At 44.0% G+C, this 18,288-nt stretch overlaps 1 protein-coding gene across 4 annotated transcripts in view; it reads right to left on the bottom strand.

Annotated features, from left to right (window-relative positions):
- The window catches only part of LOC114301976 (CBL-interacting serine/threonine-protein kinase 24), a 41,514-nt gene that overhangs the window by 5,756 nt on the left and 17,470 nt on the right, over positions 1-18,288 (bottom strand). The window lies entirely within an intron of this gene.

Here is an 18,288-nt window from a genome sequence, read left to right as displayed (position 1 = left end):
CTTATTGAGAATGTCATGAAATGATTTGCTCCCTATTTCTTTGGTGAAAATATCTGCTAGTTGGTTCCCAGTCTTCACAAATGGAGTACATATGGCGCCACTAGTGAGCTTTTCCTTGATGAAGTGCCCATCAATCTCCACATGCTTGGTTCTGTCATGTTGAACCGAATTATGAGCTATGTTAATAGCCGCCTTGTTGTCACAGTGCATTCTCATGAAATCGGTTTGATGAACCCCCAAGTCTTCCAACAATAGCCTAATCCATAGCAACTCACATACATCCTGAGCCATAGCTCTGAATTCTGCTTCAGCACTAGATCTAGCAACCATATTTTGTTTCTTACTGCGCCATATGACTAAGTTGCCTCCAACAAATGTGCAATATCTTGAAGTTGATCGTCTGTCAGTGATTGATCCAGCCTAATCTGCATCCGCAAATGCCTCCACACTGAGATGCCCATGTTTCGAGAAATAGAGACCCTTTCCAGGAGAGGACTTCTGGTACCTCAGGACTCTCATGACCGCCTCTAAGTGAGAAGTTCTAGGGACATGCATAAACTGGTAAACCATGCTCACTGCAATAGCAATGTCTGGACATGAGTGGGATAAGTATATGAGCTTACCCACTAGTCTCTGATATCGCCCCCTGTCCACTAGCTCTCCTACTTGATCCTCACTTAGTTTCTAGCCCGGTTTTAGAGGTGTATCACATGGTCTACCTCCAAGTATCCCAGTTTCCTTTAGCAAGTCAAGGACATACTTCCTCTAGCATATGAAGATACTATCCTTGGACTGAGCTACTTCAATGGCCAAGAAATACTTCACATGACCCCAAGTCTTTGGTTTCGAACTCCTTAGCCCAGTATTCGTTCAACCGAGGGATCTCCGTAACATCATTCTCTGTCAGAACAATATCATCTACATAAACAATCAGAGCTGTGGTCTTACCATGTTAGGAGTGTTTCACAAATAAGGTGTGATCAGCTTGACTTTGCTTGAATCCATATCTCAGCATAGCTTGAGCAAACCGTTTAAACCACGGCCTACGCGACTACTTTAGCCCATAAAGTGACTTCCGGAGCCTGCACACTTTACCTTTGGACTTAGCATCCTCAAAACCAAGAGGAATATCCATATAGACCTCTTCTTCTAGGTCTCCATGAAGGAAGACATTCTTCACATCAAACTGATGAAGTGTGTAGACAACCCATTTTTGACCGACCTTAAGACTCAGACGTCACCGATTGAGCGCTCGGTGATGGTGCATATTGTGCTCGTTCAGAGGTCGCGGAGTCTCGGCCGTGAGCCTTGCCTCCGGACTTCCGGACTCTTTTGTGCTTTGCCTCGATTTGTGAACCAGGCCCCGTTTTCTCCGTCTTCTCTTCCCGAAGGGAGGGAGAGGTCTCATAGATCATCTCTCAGTGGCCGTAGGCTACGTTTCGTGATCGTAGGCCATTTTGCCCGTTTGGAGTCCGGTTTTCGATTTTTCGGAGCCGTTGGCCGTGTGCCTCGGTTCGGGACCGCTTAACCACCTCCGTTTACTCCGGTTTTTGGCATGCATCTTATTTGCTCCCTTTTGAGGGACACTGTGGTCCGAAAAACCAACTTCGTGGTCGAACACCACTTCCGGTGCCTAACAGTCAGTTTTCGGGGCCTTGGGCTGCGCATTTCGGCCCCCGAACCTCCATTTTGCATCGGTTTGAGTTCATTTTTGGCAGGGACCTCTGTTTCATTGTTAGGAAGGTCGTAGAAGGGTGGGAGGCCAATAATTGTTCTGACAACCAGTTTTATTCCTCTATCGCCCTCCGTCGCCCGTTTTTCTCACTTGAAAGCCAATGTTGACCACCCTAAGGCCACTTTTTTCAGCCCTAAACCACATATTTGTGTTGTACACACCTGGGAGGCCACCAATATCACATGGCCGGCCAGTAATTGTGTTTGACCCTTTTGAACCCCTCCAAAAAGTGGGCTTTTCTCTCTCCTGGTTTACTTTCTCCAATTTTTGACCACATGGTTGTGTTGTGCACACATGGGAGACCACCAATCTGGGATGGCCGACCACTAATACTTCTTGAACCTTTTGACCCTTGGCCGGCAGGCCATGGGGAGGGCCGGCCGGCCACCTGCAACTCAAAAACCAGGCCGGCCTTGCTCCCCTCCTCTGGTACATTACAAATCTGTATTTTGTTTCCCCCCATATTGTGTATCCGGGGGGCTGCACTTTTGGGAGGAAATTTGAAATCCATTTCCCCCCCTTTTTTCCCACACTCTTGCCTATATAACCAACAACCCCAGCTGTGTTTTAAGGGTTAGAAAGTTTGGTTTAAGGCTCTTGCATTATCTCTCTCTCTCTCTCTCTCTCTCTATTCCAAGCTCCAAAACCTCTCAAATCCTACATCCATTCTACTCCATCTCCAAGCCAACCAATCCACACTCTATTCCAGCAGCTTCAAGGCTATTTCCAGAGGTCAAGGGCTCCCAAACTTGGTCCAAGAGTTGTTGAAGCATTGGTCTTCAAGGGTAAGTCTTCTATCCCTCTCTTTGGCCTTATTTTTGCTCAATATATTAGCTCCTCTTGCTTGCATATTTGGGCTCCGACCCTAACTGAAAATAGCATTATTTTGAGCTCTTTTTCATGTTTGTTTAAGGGCCTCTCCCTGTTTGAGGCTTCCTTTTTACACTTGCTTCTTTACCTCTCTTGTACGCCTCTTTCTTGCATTGTATTTTAGGCCTATTTGTAAACTGTTTTGAGCTTGGTTATAAACTGTAAAGTAGCTTATTTTGAGCCCTTCTTCAACATTGTTGAAAGGCTCTTCACTGTTTGAGGCTTCCTTTTGTCACTTGCCTCTTTATCCCTCTTTTGGCCTTATTTTTGCATGTTTTGTTAGCCCCTTGTGCTTGTATTTTTGGGCTCTGGTCCGAACTGTAAATAGCCTTACTTCAACCCCCTCTTCATGTTTTATCAAGGGACCTTTGCTGTTTGGAGTTCCCTTTTTGCTCTTTGTGTTTAAACCTCTTTTTAAGCCTTATTTTGCATAGTATTTTAAGCTTGCATGTGCACTGTTTTGGGTTTGGTCACTAACTGTAAAACACCATGTTTTGGGCCCCTCTTCAACTTTGTTGAAGGGCCCTCCTCTGTTTGAAGCCAGCAACCATCACTTGCTTCTTTGTCTCCCTTTTGGCCCATTTCTTGCACAATGTTTTAGGCCTGTTTGTGTTTAGATACGTGGCTTGTTGAAAACTGTAAAGTGCTTTATTTTGAGCCCCTCTTCAACTTTGTTGAAGGGCTCTTGGCCATTTAGGGCCAACAGCTGCTACTTGCTTCATTACCTCTTTTACAGGGCCATTTTTGCATGCTAGCTTAGTCCTATTTGTGTCCATTGTTTGGCCTTGCTTAAAACTGTAAGTATGCTTGTTTTGGGACTGCCTTGATTCTGTCTTTATGCTTCATATTCAAATAATGCATGCTTTGTATAGCTATAAGTCATTCCATGCGCCTAGTTTCGAGTTTCGGGTCTCATTTCATGCATCGGGTGCCATGTTTCCATGTTTCGGGGTTGTTTTGCATCATATTTTGGTACTGAAATTTGCATGTTTGCATATCATGTTTCATACCTTGCCATGCTTTGTTAGAGTGGCATTTGTGCCTTAGGTTCGGTCCTCGGTTTGCGTGCACGTGTGCACGCATCTCGAGTGTCTCATTTTCATCTAATGGCCTTTTATGTGAGTGTGGCTGAGGTCCACTCATGTTGGTGTAAGTCCATTATCAATGGTATATGCCATTTCATTTCATAGCATTGCGTATGCTAGGTTGTATGTTAGCGCATTGTGTATGCCATGTTATCTCGTGCATCGTGTATGCCATTTCATAGCATTGTGTATGTTAGGTTGTATCTTAGTTGCATTTCATGCATATCATGCATATTGCATCGTACTTGGGATAGGTGTTAGCCCGAGCACGGAAAACGAGGGACGTTTCGTACTTCGGGTGACAGAACGTGTCTCAATTCCCTGTCACCGACACTCTGGATTGCCCATGATGGAGTTAGGTCTTGTTGTGTTTTCATATGCATTCATTCTATATTGAGTTGCACAATTCAACTCCTCGGCCATCATGCATCGAGATGCGTGATTGGTGGCACAAGGATCGAGGCATGCATACATTTGTGAAAATACATTGCCATGCCCTTTTCCTGCTCTCTGTTGCAGCAAATCAAGAATCAATAGCCTTTCAAAAGCCTTGCACAGCATTCCGGCATCAATCGCAAACAGAGGCTAATTGGGGCATCGCAGTGGATTTCCGTGCCAAGCAACCCGAGCATGCACCATTCATCATCCGGAGCGGAGTCAAGGCAGTCCCTAGCTTGCATGCTAGTTTACAGCTTTCTTAGTTTAATTTGTTAATCAATTAGAATTCGGTATTCATTCGGACTGTATTATTTATTTGGGACTGTATATCATTTATTCGGACCCTCTGTGCGAGGGCATAATTGTAATAAGTGTGCGTGTGTGTGATGCATGTCTTCCAACCCCACGTCTTTCTCCCTTTTATTTACCAGTTTATGATGGTTAGATTAGGGCATGTTTCAATTAGCATACAGTATGATAGCATGTTGCATGCATTCATCTGTTTTGCATGCACCGAGCTCGGCGTATCATACTAACTGCATTTGTATTTCAATTCCAAGATTAAATACTTGTTAGCTGTTGCACCTCATATGCCATGTTTAGAATAGCCGAGCCTGCTATAGTTGCATTCTTGCATGTGTTGCATTAGGCATTTCAGCATATTTAGGATCATGCTTGGATTTCTAATTAGTTTCTGTTTTGGCTTGGAGTACTCGGTGGAGAGATCGAGCTTCAAGAAATAGTGAATGGTCTTATCAATACACAAATGTATAACTCCCCAGGAATTTCAATTGCGCTCATATTCATTACTCGAAATCTCACTTATCAAATTCCATTGTGGAAGACACCATTTTTTCTGAAGAATTCGCCATGATATATCTGATCCATGCATAATATCATGAAAAATGGATACAAATTTTTGACTGCTACTTAGTATCGGCAATAGGTCTGAGTTTTATGCTTTAGCATCCTTGCATGTGTGTGAGTGACTGCCATGATAGCATGCTTACCATGAGGCTATTTACTTATGTGATATGACTGCCTGAATGCCTGTGGGTGAAGGTTGGGTTATTTGGATTGGAACAAATCATTGACTGTGAGTTTTAAGCCCACTAGATAGTGGCAAAATCATCTTTTCTAAGCCCACCAGAGGGTGGCAAATCCATGTCTTAACCTACTTGCGAGTAGCACCATAAAACCATCTTTCAAAAACAAACACGAAATGTTTTGTTCCAATTCAGGCGACCCGGTCTATACTTGTATGCTGTGCGCATCACATAGTAAACCTAGGCTAAAAAATCGAAATAAGAACACACAATATTTTCAAAACTTGATATCATGGTTAGTAGAGGCCGATCTTTGATCGGGCGAGCGGGGGTGCTCACGAAGTGACCTTCCCCAATCGTACCCAAGTTCCCGAGCCGAGGCAACTTTGGTGATGACGGACACGTGGCCTTAGGCAACGAGTCAGGGTTTCCTAAATTTCCTAAAATAAAATATTTAAGTGGCGACTCTGTATCTGGCAAAGCAGTCTATGTTTGGCACTTCTTTCAAAATCTGTTTTCTCAAAACGATTTGCCGGATTTGGACTCTTTGGTTCAGATTAAGAACCGTGACACAAATCGAGTCCGAACTGTAGCGAGGTCCCCCCGCGGACTTATCTACAATTTCTGGCGACTCTGCTGGGGATTTAGAGAACTTGACTCGAACTCATGATATCTTGTTTTGACTACACTTGTGTGTTTCTTTGTATTGCATTTGCATTGGTACGCCTAGGACACCGTGTTTGTCATCTGCTATTCCTGAACGGTTTGCCAGAGGCTTGTCTTGTCAAGGCATGACCATAAGGCTGACCGGTTATGGGCTCTGCCAGTATGGGAACACAAACCCCGGTTTTACCGGGGCACCCTTTTTGACCATTCGACCTAGTGCATATTCGGAATCCATAGTGACCATTCCAAACTAGGACAGGTTGCTTACCCGATATAGGTTGTTTGAAACCGCTGTGTGCGTAGTGAAACCCTAGCTCCTGACAAAATAGGACAGGGAAACCCTACCCCAACATAGGGTTGTTTTGGCTCTCACTTGCTTGCTATGTGCTTTTAGAGTGCGTCTCTACAGGAATGCATGTATTAGTTTGCAAGTCTGGGTATCAGGCCTACGGGCATCAGAATGTGAAGAATCAGTTTTACCCAAGGGTATCAGATTTGAGGCAGAATTTTGGGGGCAGAATTCAGTAGAGGGCACAGTCTTCCTATTATGCTCGTATCTGTTTTGGTGAAGTTATGCTCAGATGCTGCATGTTTTCTCTTTTGCTAGGGTAGTCTGGGAACCATAGCTTCAGAAGGCTCCGATATCCCCCGAGGTTCATCGAACTTGTGCTGATAGACTTTGTCAGGTCAGAGATTCAGTTCAAGGGCAATCAGTGTTCCTTTACCAGAGGCAGGGTAAAAGGGTCAGTCAGGCACAAATCACCAGTTCAGCAGTTACCAGATCAGTGGCCCTTATCCACCCCACCAGTGAACAGTCATGCTGAGGTCTCAGTTTCTACTGCAGGGATAGATACCAGTCAGTTAGATGGATCAGCAGAACACATCAGGGATGGAGGCAATGATGCGCCAGATGCAAGAAAGTATGAAACTCATGCAGCAAGATGCTGTCCGCCAAGCTAAATTCGCCAAACAGTAGGCTGCGATCATGGCCCAACAGGCAGAGCTAATCACCAGATTGCAACAGCAAAACGGAGCATCTGCTTCGCATCAAGCTCCCCCCCACCAGTAGATCCAATACCCGGGGAGACGCCAAATGTCCAAGAAGGTATGGACATTCCGACAGGGCCGGCTCCGCCCCCAATCTTACCCCAGCTGTCTAAAGCACCAATCAACCCATCGGACTCTCCCTTTGAGTTCGAGGTAGACCATACAGCGTTGAAGTTGAGCAAGCTTGAAAAGTTGTTCAAGAAATCCCAGGGGGTAAAGTCCATCCCGGACATTGAGGACGGGTACACCGTCGCAGCTGTGACACTGCCGGATAGGTTCAAGATGCCTCACATCGACCGTTTTGACGGGTCAGGAGATCCCATGGTCCACCTGAGTTTATTTTCAGATGTTCTGCGCCCGATGGGCTTGACAAGATTACAGAAGCTTTCCCTTTTTGGCAGGACCCTGTCGGGTATTGCGGCCATCTGGTACGCCAAATTGGAGGATTCAGTGAAACGAAGCTGAGAAGAGATGGCCGAGGCCTTTGTCGCACAATATTCATACAATACCCAAATCGAGATTACGACCCGTGATCTTGAGACGACGAGACAAGAGCCTAAGGAGAGCTTCTCAGAATTCGTGGCCCGCTGGAGGGCTAAAGCCTCAATGATGACCATTAGGCCAACGGATAAGGATCAAATACGGATGGTTGTGCGCAACCTCCAGCCCAAACTAATGCAGAAAATGATCATGCTCCCCTTCCCTACCTTTTCAGATTTGCATGAGATGGGAGTACAGATCGAGGATGCTATGAAGCAGGGCCTCATTGACCAGGAGAAAGAGCAGCCCAGGAGGGCGTTTACCCGCAGTTCGAATGCGACCACCAGTGGTGATGCAGCTGCAAGATCTTCTGAAGTGGGCATGGTCACCACCACCACATCAAAAAAAGCTACCCCATTTACCGGTGTGTCCGGAAGTAGCTCACAGACGGCCAAATATCCACCCCGAGTCACGAGGGTTTTCACCCCACTTTATATGCCTTTGTCAAAGGCTCTAGAGGCCTTAATCCGGAAAGGACATCTGAAACCATTGGAACAACGGCCTTTACCTGATCCTCTCCCTCTAAAGCATGACCATACTAGGTACTGTGCGTACCATCAACAAACCAGTCATGACACTAACAGTTGCTTTCGTCTGCGCCATGATGTACAAGATCTGTTTGACAACAGGGTCATCCCCGCGCCAGTCCAGCAAAGTCTATCAGCACTCGACCAGTGAACCTGTGGGGTATAATGTGATGTGATCGAGGGATGAACCACCTGCGGGCGGCGTTCAGTTTATTTCAGATATGGTGTATGGCATGCACTGTTTTGAGCATTTGCCAATGCTAGCTTTTGTGCTTTCTGACTTGGGTATTGGGTCAGTCTTGTTGTTTTGTTTTGAGTCTGTCTTTTTGTTTTGAGTTAGTCTCTTTTTGTTTTGGGTCTGTCATTGTTGTATCGAGTCAGTCCTGTTGTATAGGAGTCGGGTGATTCCGGGGGGTGTTACCTCGGGCGTCACCATTTTGTTTTGTGTTTATCTTTTCGTTTTGTTTTGAGTCTATTTCTGCCAGGGAACCAGTTGTGCCGACAGATTTTGAATGAAACAACAGTGATTTTCACGCTCTCGTATTTGCTTCTGCCTTGTGCCAGTTATGCCGGAAGTTCTGAATGAGATGGCAGTATTTGACTAAGAACTCAGCCTTTTCTGTGCCTTGAAGTCATTGTAATAACCTGAGTTTTTCAAAACCTTTTAAACATTGTGATGAAAACAAAGGGGAAGGAATTCCTCGGGATTTGCAAAACTTTGATCAAATTGAGAGAAAGAGAGGCGCGCTAAGCCCTTAATGAATGAAATCATGTTTGTTAACGTGAGTACTGAGAAGGATCCTGGCTTGATCCAGATTGGTCCCACACCGTCTTCAACGCGAGCGATTAGTCGCTTTCTTAAAAGATTTCAAAAAAATGTTTTACGCGGTCCTGCGAAGACCTGTGTGGAATCGCTCTTGAAATTGTGCAGCTTAGGATCGCTCTCAGCCTCGAGACTCAACTCCTCATTTTCAAACCTTGGACTAGAACTCAAAAAGTTCAAAGGTCAACTACAATGTAAGGCCTGTGTGGCCGGATCCAGAGCAGCTCGTGAATTAGCGGCAACAAAGTCAGATCAAGAAGCTTGCGAAGCTAGATCAGGAGCACCCCTCGAACTAGGGGCAAGAATTTCAAATGTGCTCGAAGAGTCCAAGATGAAGATCGGCAAGAACGCCAAACCCCAGAAAGGAGGAAAGAAGAAGACATTGTTGAAGGACAACCGAGTTCCTATCTACAAACACTAGGGGCAAATTCACCCTCCATTGGATGGACTCTTGCATCGTCAGCGAACAACAGCCATTCTCCTGGATTCAGATGACTTCGGGATCTCAAAACCATTTGACATGGACAAAGCTATACTTTTACCCTTGAGAGGCTCGCTGAGCAGAAAACCCGGAAGGTCGGCCCAGGCAAAAGTTAGAGCAAGAAAAGAACCAAAAGAACAAAAAAAAGAAAAGAACAAAAGAACAAAAAAGAAAGATGCAAAGAAAAGAACAAAAAAAGAAAATCAAAAAAGAAATAAAAAGAAAAGAAAATAACACAAAAATTGAAAAGAAGAAAAACATAGCTCGCAAAGGGCGGTCTTGGCAAAAGTTAGAGCGCAAAAGGAGAGGTTAATACCCGAGTGTACCTTAACCCCAAACTACGTAAGGCTTGATTCCCATGTTTGGGATACGTAGGCAACTTCGTTCTGAAGTCCAGCTGTAAAACACTTCAAATTGATTGTGCCCATGTAATGGTTTTGATCATCTTCGCTTTCTCTGTATCCGAAAATTTGGTTGTGTTCGTCACTCTGAGGACTGACTACAATGCGCTGCGGGACCATTCAGACAAGGGGTAACTTTTCGTTGCCATTCAATGCGCTGTGGTGCCATTCAAACAAGGGGCAACTTTCCGTTGCCATTCAATGCGCTACAGTGCCGTTCAAACAAGGGATAACTGTCCGTTGCCATGCAGCTCCCCTCAAGCAAGGAGCAATTTTCCTTCGAATCTGAGGTTGTGCAGCTCGAGAGTGGGTTCTATGCTTGTTGAGCAGTGGTCGTTTGAAAAAAAACAGTTTTTGAGAATTTTTACTAAGGTTGACTGATCTTCTCTCGAAAACTATTCCATTTTTCCAAAACTGGACCTTTTTCTTGGACTCAAACAAGGAAAATTTTCAGTGCTCATAACCTAACTTGCATGATTTTGAATCAGAAAATCGAACAAGCATGTTAATCTAACTCTCATTTTGGTTAAAATTGTTTTAGTAGAAAGCCAAAAACAAAAAATGGTCAAAATGATGAACTAGGGGCACAGTTGAGTCAGGTATTCTGTCTTTTCCCCTTTGTCAAAATACTTGCCAGAAAGGGCACTCTACTTGTCAGAAAGGGCACCGTATTCGCCAGAGAAGGGCACAACAAAGGGCAGAAAGCTCTCACATCCTCCAAGCAACGAGGTATCAAGCAAAGTGCGAAGCATGAACTAGAATGGGGCAAGATATTCCACTCCATCATCTGGACAGATCTTATCACGTCCAAACTCCCCAGCAAAGCATCATCAACTGATGTTAGCTACAGATTTGCTACACACCCAGTTGTAGCGCAACCTTTCCGTGGGAGGAATTCACTAGCTGTGAGCGGACGAAAGAGAATCTAGCAGAATGCTAGGGGCACGAACCCACAATTTGCTGTTTATCCATCAACCACCCAGGGGAGGGATGAAAAATGAGAGATTGAAGAATAGAGAGATGTGCGATGAGAGAAAAAGTGAGGAAAGGGCTTTTTCAAAAAAACAGAGCTTGAGGGCCGAGTGATGTGAGAACCACAAATGAGAAAGGGTGGGAAACACTACCCGGTGAAACAGGCTCCCTGTGCACGTCTGAGTGTCGTGTCTTTTTGTTTTATCTCGATTCTTGTTTTGAGTCGTTTCGAGTGTTACTCGATGTGTCTAGGTTGTGTGCCTTTTATTTCCTTGTTGAGTCGTTTTGCTGTGTTCAGTCGTAGGCTCAATACTTGGTCGAAAACTCATCTCTCAATTTCAAAAATAAAATCGTTTTGTGCTCCGAGTGCCGTGTCGTTCTCCACATTTGTACAAAACAGAATTTGTTCTTTCATAAAATCGCAGGATTCAACCCAGGTCATGTGAGAACAGTAGAACCAGGACCTATCTGAAGCTATATATGGTTCCGGACTGCAAAGCAAAAGCAAAAGAGGAAAATGTCGGGTATCTGAGTTTGTTTCAACTTCAGTAAGTTCCAGGACTACATTCCGTGTGTACCTCTTCAGGTCTTGCCAATGCTCCGAAGTATGAATGTACCTTTACCTCAAGCTCAAGATCAAGTCTGCTTCAAGCCAGAATAGGCAATCAGAAGTGCTCTCCTTGAGGACCGTTTCGTGCCAGGGACATCTTGGCCGTGTTTGCAATGAGTTCCTAAGAGACCAGCTGCGATGGTGGAAACTAGAGTTCGAATGGCTGATGCCTAGAACATAAAGGTTCGGGATTTCCGGGACTAAAGTCTGGTTTAAATACCCAGGGGTGTATCCCCGGCTTGAAATCTGTATGGAAGCCCCATAGGTTGAGATAGCGTGTATGCACCTCAATTCTGGATACTGAACCAACCTAGTCTGTCACCCCGTTGGAGAATAGGGAAAGTTGTGAATGTGGTTAGGAAGAAAAGTGGCATCCCAAGTGTTCTACGTGAAAGACCCTTGTTAGCATTTCAGAGCCTTTGTACTGTAAGTTGAAGGTAAGTGTTTGAAGAGCACGAGGGGAGATCCCCGTCAGAGTAGAGCGGTTCATCGCCACTCACCTCATGAGGTGCTTTCTAAAGCGCCGCTTTGTCCATTTATTGCTTTCCTTAAGCATCATGCATTGTAATGCATTGTACCTATCAAGTTTCTTCCTCAATCACGCACGATATTGTATGTACGGTTCATTCAAAGAAGTTCCGTTTTAAGATCATTTATTTAGTGTATCAATCACACTTCATTTATTTAGTGTATCAATCACACTTCATTCATCTAGTGTATCAATCACACTTTTCACTTTTAGTGTATCAATCACACTCTGTTCACATAGTGCATCTATCACACTTTGTGTTCGCTTTTAGTGTATCAATCACACTCTGTTCACATAGTGCATCTATCACACTTTGTGTTCGCTTTTAGTATATCCATCATACTTGTTCACTAAGTGCATCTGTCACACTGTGTGTTCGCTTTTAGTATATCAATCATACTTTGTTCACATAGTGCATCTATCACACTTTGTGTTCGCTTTTAGTGTATCAATCACACTCTGTTCACATAGTGCATCTATCACACTTTGTGTTCGCTTTTAGTATATCCATCATACTTGTTCACTAAGTGCATCTGTCACACTGTGTGTTTGCTTTTAGTATATCAATCATACTCTGTTCACATAGTGCATCTATCACACTTTGTGTTCGCTTTTAGTGTATCAATCACACTCTGTTCACATAGTGCATCTATCACACTTTGTGTTCGCTTTTAGTATATCCATCATACTTGTTCACTAAGTGCATCTATCACACTTTGTGTTCACTTTTAGTGTATCAATCACACTCTGTTCACATAGTGCATCTATCACACTTTGTGTTCGCTTTTAGTGTATCAATCACACTCTGTTCACATAGTGCATCTATCACACTTTGTGTTCGCTTTTAGTATATCCATCATACTTGTTCACTAAGTGCATCTATCACACTTCATGTTCACATTTAGTGTATCAATCACACTCTGTTCACATAGTGCATCTATCACACTTTGTGTTCACTTTTAGTGTATCAATCACACTCTGTTCACATAGTGCATCTATCACACTTTGTGTTCGCTTTTAGTATATCAATCATACTCTGTTCATATAGTGCATCTATCACACTTTGTGTTCACTTTTTGTGTATCAATCACACACTCTTGCTTTGGGTATCTATCATACTCTATTCACATAGTGCATCTATCACACTTCGTGTTCACATTTAGTGTATCAATCACACTTTGTTCACATAGTGCATCTATCACACTTTGTGTTCGCTTTTAGTGTATCAATCACACTCGGTTCACATAGTGCATCTATCACACTTTGTGTTCGCTTTTAGTATATCCATCATACTTGTTCACTAAGTGCATCTATCACACTTCGTGTTCACATTTAGTATATCAATCATACTTTGTTCACTAAGTGCATCTGTCACACTTTGTGTTCACCTTTAGTGTATCCATCACACTTTGCTCACTTCACCCTTTGTATATCAATTACACTTTGCTCAAATAGTGTATCTATCACACACTCGCTTTGCCCACTTTGTGTATCAATCACACACGCTCACACTATGCCTACTTTGTGTATCAATCACACGCGTTCGCTCTGTGTATCAATCACACACTCCCGCTTAGTGTATCTATCATACTTGCTCACTTAGTGCATCTATCACACTTTGTGCTTACCTTTTTGTGTATCAATCACACGCGTTCGCATTGTGTATCAATCACACACTCTCGCTTTGTGTATCTATCATACTCTGTTCATTAAATGCATCTATCACACTTTGTGTTCATTTTCAGTGTATCTATCATACTTGTTCACTTAGTGCATCTATCACACTTTGTGCTCACCTTTTTGTGTATCAATCACACACGTTCGCACTGTGTATCAATCACACACTCCCGCTTTGTGTATCTATCATACTTGTTCAACGAGTGCATCTATCACACTTTGTGCTCACCTTTTTGTGTATCAATCACACGCGTTCGCTCTGTGTATCAATCATACACTCTCGCTTTGTGTATCTATCATACTTGTTCACTTAGTGCATCTATCACACTTTGTGCTCACCTTTTTGTGTATCAATCACATGTTCGCTCTGTGTATCTATCACACATGCACACTGTATTCGCAGTGAGAATTCCATAATTTTCTTACATCCTTTCTGCACGAGGTGTAGTTTGGCTCGAGTTTATTTGTTTGCCTAGCATTCGCTTAAAATGTTGCATTTATTTCGCATAATTGCTTCATTACAGCTCTCTTTGCATGATCATGAGTGATGTCCGGCTTCGCGTAGCGTATAAGTCCAATTATCAAACCGGTTTTGCGTAACGTATAAGTTCAATTATCAAAATCTTCCTGCATATCATTTTGCATCTTGCCCCCCGCCTGCGGGCATGCCTGCGGGCACATCTCTGTTTATCTCACCTATTTGTCTAAGTCTTCGGCCTTGTCAAAAATGGGTCGTCTCTAGGCTTTGACATTCACTCCCGTCACTTATGACTTTCGAGTTCTGTCAAAGAGGGGCAACTGTAGACACCCCATTTTTTACCGACCTTAAGACTCAGACGTCACCGATTGAGTGCTCGGTGATGGTGCATATTGTGCTCGTTCAGAGGTCGCGGAGTCTCGGCCGTGAGCCTTGCCTCTGGACTTCCGGACTCTTTTGTGCTTTGCCTCGATTTGTGAACCAGGTCCCGTTTTCTCCGTCTTCTCTTCCCGAAGGGAGGGAGAGGTTTTGTAGATCATCTCTCAGTGGCCGTAGGCTACGTTTCGTGGTCGTAGGCCATTTTGCCCGTTTGGAGTCCGGTTTTCGGTTTTTCGGAGCCGTTGGCCGTATGCCTTGGTTCGGGACCGCTTAACCACCTCCGTTTGCTCCGATTTTTGGCATGCATCTTATTTGCTCCCTTTTGAGGGACACTGTGGTCTGAAAAACCAACTTCGTGGTCGAACACCACTTCCGATGCCTAGCAGTCAGTTTTCGGGGCCTCGGGCTGCGCGTTTCGGCCCCCGAACCTCCATTTTGCATCGGTTTGAGTTCATTTTTGGCAGGACCTCTGTTTCATTGTTAGGAAGGTCGTAGAAGGGTGGGAGGCCAGTAATTGTTCTGACAACCAGTTTTATTCCTCCATCGCCCTCCGTCGCCCGTTTTTCTCACTTGAAAACCAATGTTGACCACCCTAAGGCCACTTTTTCCAGCCCTAAACTACATATTTGTGTTGTACACACCTGGGAGGCCACCAATATCACATGGCCGGCCAGTAATTGTGTTTGACCCTTTTGAACCCCTCCAAAAAGTGGGCTTTTCTCTCTCCTGGTTTACTTTCTCCAGTTTTTGACCACATGGTTGTGTTGTGCACACATGGGAGGCCACCAATCTGGGATGGCCGGCCACTAATACTTCTTGAACCTTTTGACCCTTGGCCGGCCGGCCATGGGGAGGGACGACCGGCCACCTGCAACTCAAAAACCAGGCCGGCCTTGCTCCCCTCCTCTGGTACATTACAAATCTGTATTTTGTTTCCCCCCAGATTGTGTATCCAGGGGGCTGCACTTTTGGGAGGAAATTTGAAATCCATTTTCCCCCCTTTTTTCCCACACTCTTGCCTATATAACCAGCACCCCCAGCTGTGTTTTAAGGGTTAGAAAGTTTGGTTTAAGGCTCTTGCATTATATCTCTCTCTCTCTCTCTATTCCAAGCTCCAAAACCTCTCAAATCCTACATCCATTCTACTCCATCTCCAAGCCAACCAATCCACACACCATTCCAGCAGCTTCAAGGCTATTTCCAGAGGTCAAGGGCTCCCAAACTTGGTCCAAGAGTTGTTGAAGCATTGGTCTTCAAGAGTAAGTCTTCTATCCCTCTCTTTGGCCCTATTTTTGCTCAATATATTAGCTCCTCTTGCTTGCACATTTGGGCTCCGACCCTAACTGAAAATAGCATTATTTTGAGCTCCTTTTCATGTTTGTTTAAGGGCCTCTCCCTGTTTGAGGCTTCCTTTTTACACTTGCTTCTTTACCTCTCTTGTATGCCTCTTTCTTGCATTGTATTTTAGGCCTATTTGTAAACTGTTTTGAGCTTGGTTATAAACTGTAAAGTAGCTTATTTTGAGCCCTTCTTCAACATTGTTGAAGGGCTCTTCACTGTTTGAGGCTTCCTTTTGTCACTTGCCTCTTTATCCCTCTTTTGGCCTTATTTTTGCATGTTTTGTTAGCCCCTTGTGCTTGTATTTTTGGGCTCTGGTCCGAACTGTAAATAGCCTTATTTCAACCCCCTCTTCATGTTTTATCAAGGGACCTTTGCTGTTTGAAGTTCCCTTTTTGCTCTTTGTGTTTAAACCTCTTTTTAGGCCTTATTTTGCATAGTATTTTAAGCTTGCATGTGCACTGTTTTGGGTTTGGTCACTAACTGTAAAACACCATGTTTTGGGCCCCTCTTCAACTTTGTTGAAGGGCCCTCCTCTGTTTGAGGCCAGCAACCATCACTTGCTTCTTTATCTCCCTTTTGGCCCATTTCTTGCACAATGTTTTAGGCATGTTTGTGTTTAGATACGTGGCTTGTTGAAAACTGTAAAGTGCTTTATTTTGAGCCCCTCTTCAACTTTGTTGAAGGGCTCTTGGCCATTTAGGGCCAGCAGCTGCTACTTGCTTCATTACCTCTCTTACGTGGCCATTTTTGCATGCTAGCTTAGTCCTATTTGTGTCCATTGTTTGGCCTTGCTTAAAACTATTAGTATGCTTGTTTTGGGACTGCCTTGATTCTGTCTTTATGCTTCATATTCAAATAATGCATGCTTTGTATAGCTATAAGTCATTCCATGCGCCTAGTTTCGAGTTTCGGGTCTCATTTCATGCATCGGGTGCCATGTTTCCATGTTTCGGGACTGTTTTGCATCATATTTTGGTACTGAAATTTGCATGTTTGCATATCATGTTTCATACCTTGCCATGCTTTGTTAGAGTGGCATTTGTGCCTTAGGTTCGGTCCTCGGTTTGCGTGCACGTGTGCACGCATCTCGAGTGACTCATTTTCATCTAATGGCCTCTTATGTGAGTGTGGCTGAGGTCCACTCTTGTTGGTGTAAGTCCATTATCAATTGTGTATGCCATTTCATTTCATAGCATTGCGTATGCTAGGTTGTATGTTAGCGCATTGTGTATGCCATGTTATCTCGTGCATCATGTATGCCATTTCATAACATTGTGTATGTTAGGTTGTATCTTAGTTGCATATCATGCATATTGCATCGTACTTGGGATAGGAGTTAGCCCGAACACGGGAAACGAGGGACATTTCGTACTTTGAGTGACGGAACGTGTCTCAATTCCCTGTCACCGACACTCTGGATTGCCCATGATGGAGTTAGGTCTTGTTGTGTTTTCATATGCATTCATTCTATATTGAGTTGCACAATTCAACTCCTCGGCCATCATGCATCGAGATGCGTGATTGGTGGCACGAGGATCGAGGCATGCATACACTTGTGAAAATACATTGCCATGCCCTTTTCCTGCTCTCTGTTGCAGCAAATCAAGAATCAGTAGCCTTTCAAAAGCCTTGCACAGCATTCCGGCATCAATCGCAAACAGAGGCTAATTGGGGCATCGCAGTGGATTTCCGTGCCAAGCAACCCGAGCATGCACCATTCATCATCCGGAGCGGAGTCAAGGCAGTCCCTAACTTGCATGCTAGTTTACAGCTTTCTTAGTTTAATTTGTTAATCAATTAGAATTCTATATTCATTCGGACTGTATTATTTATTTGGGATTGTATATCATTTATTCGGACCCTCTGTGCGAGGGCATAATTGTAATAAGTGTGCGTGTGTGATGCATGTCTTCCAACCCCACGTCTTTCTCCCTTTTATTTACCAGCTTATGATGGTTAGATTAGGGCATGTTTCAATTAGCATACAGTATGATAGCATGTTGCATTCATTCATCTGTTTTGCATGCACCGGGCTCGGCGCATCATACTAACTGCATTTGTATTTCAATTCCAAGATTGAATACTTGTTAGCTGTTGCACCTCATATGCCATGTTTAGAATAGCCGAACCTGCTATAGTTGCATTCTTGCATGTGTTGCATTAGGCATTTCAGCATATTTAGGATCATGCATGGATTTCTAATTAGCTTCTGTTTTGGCTTGGAGTACTCGGTGAGTTTTATGCTTTAGCATCCTTGCATGTGTGTGAGTGACTGCCATGATAGCATGCTTACCATGAGGCTATTTGCTTATGTGATATGACTGCCTGAATGCCTGTGGGTGAAGGTTGGGTTATTTGGATTGGAACAAATCATTGACTGTGAGTTTTAAGCCCACTAGATAGTGGCAAAATCATCTTTTCTAAGCCCACCCGAGGGTGGCAAATCCACGTATTAGCCTACTTGCGAGTAGCACCATCAAACCATCTTTCAAAAACAAACACGAAATGTTTTGTTCCAATTCAGGCGACCCGGTCTATACTTGTATGCTGTGCGCATCACATAATAAACCTAGGCTAAAAAATCGAAATAAGAACACACAATGTTTTCAAAACTTGATATCATGGTTAGTAAAGGCCGATCTTT

The sequence above is a fragment of the Camellia sinensis genome, chromosome 5 (genome assembly GCF_055761805.1).
Source record: "Camellia sinensis isolate YWXY chromosome 5, ASM5576180v1, whole genome shotgun sequence".
Lineage (NCBI taxonomy): Eukaryota > Viridiplantae > Streptophyta > Magnoliopsida > Ericales > Theaceae > Camellia > Camellia sinensis.
The sequence above is the reverse complement of the archived record's forward strand: the minus strand, read 5'-3'. Positions and strand labels throughout refer to the sequence as shown.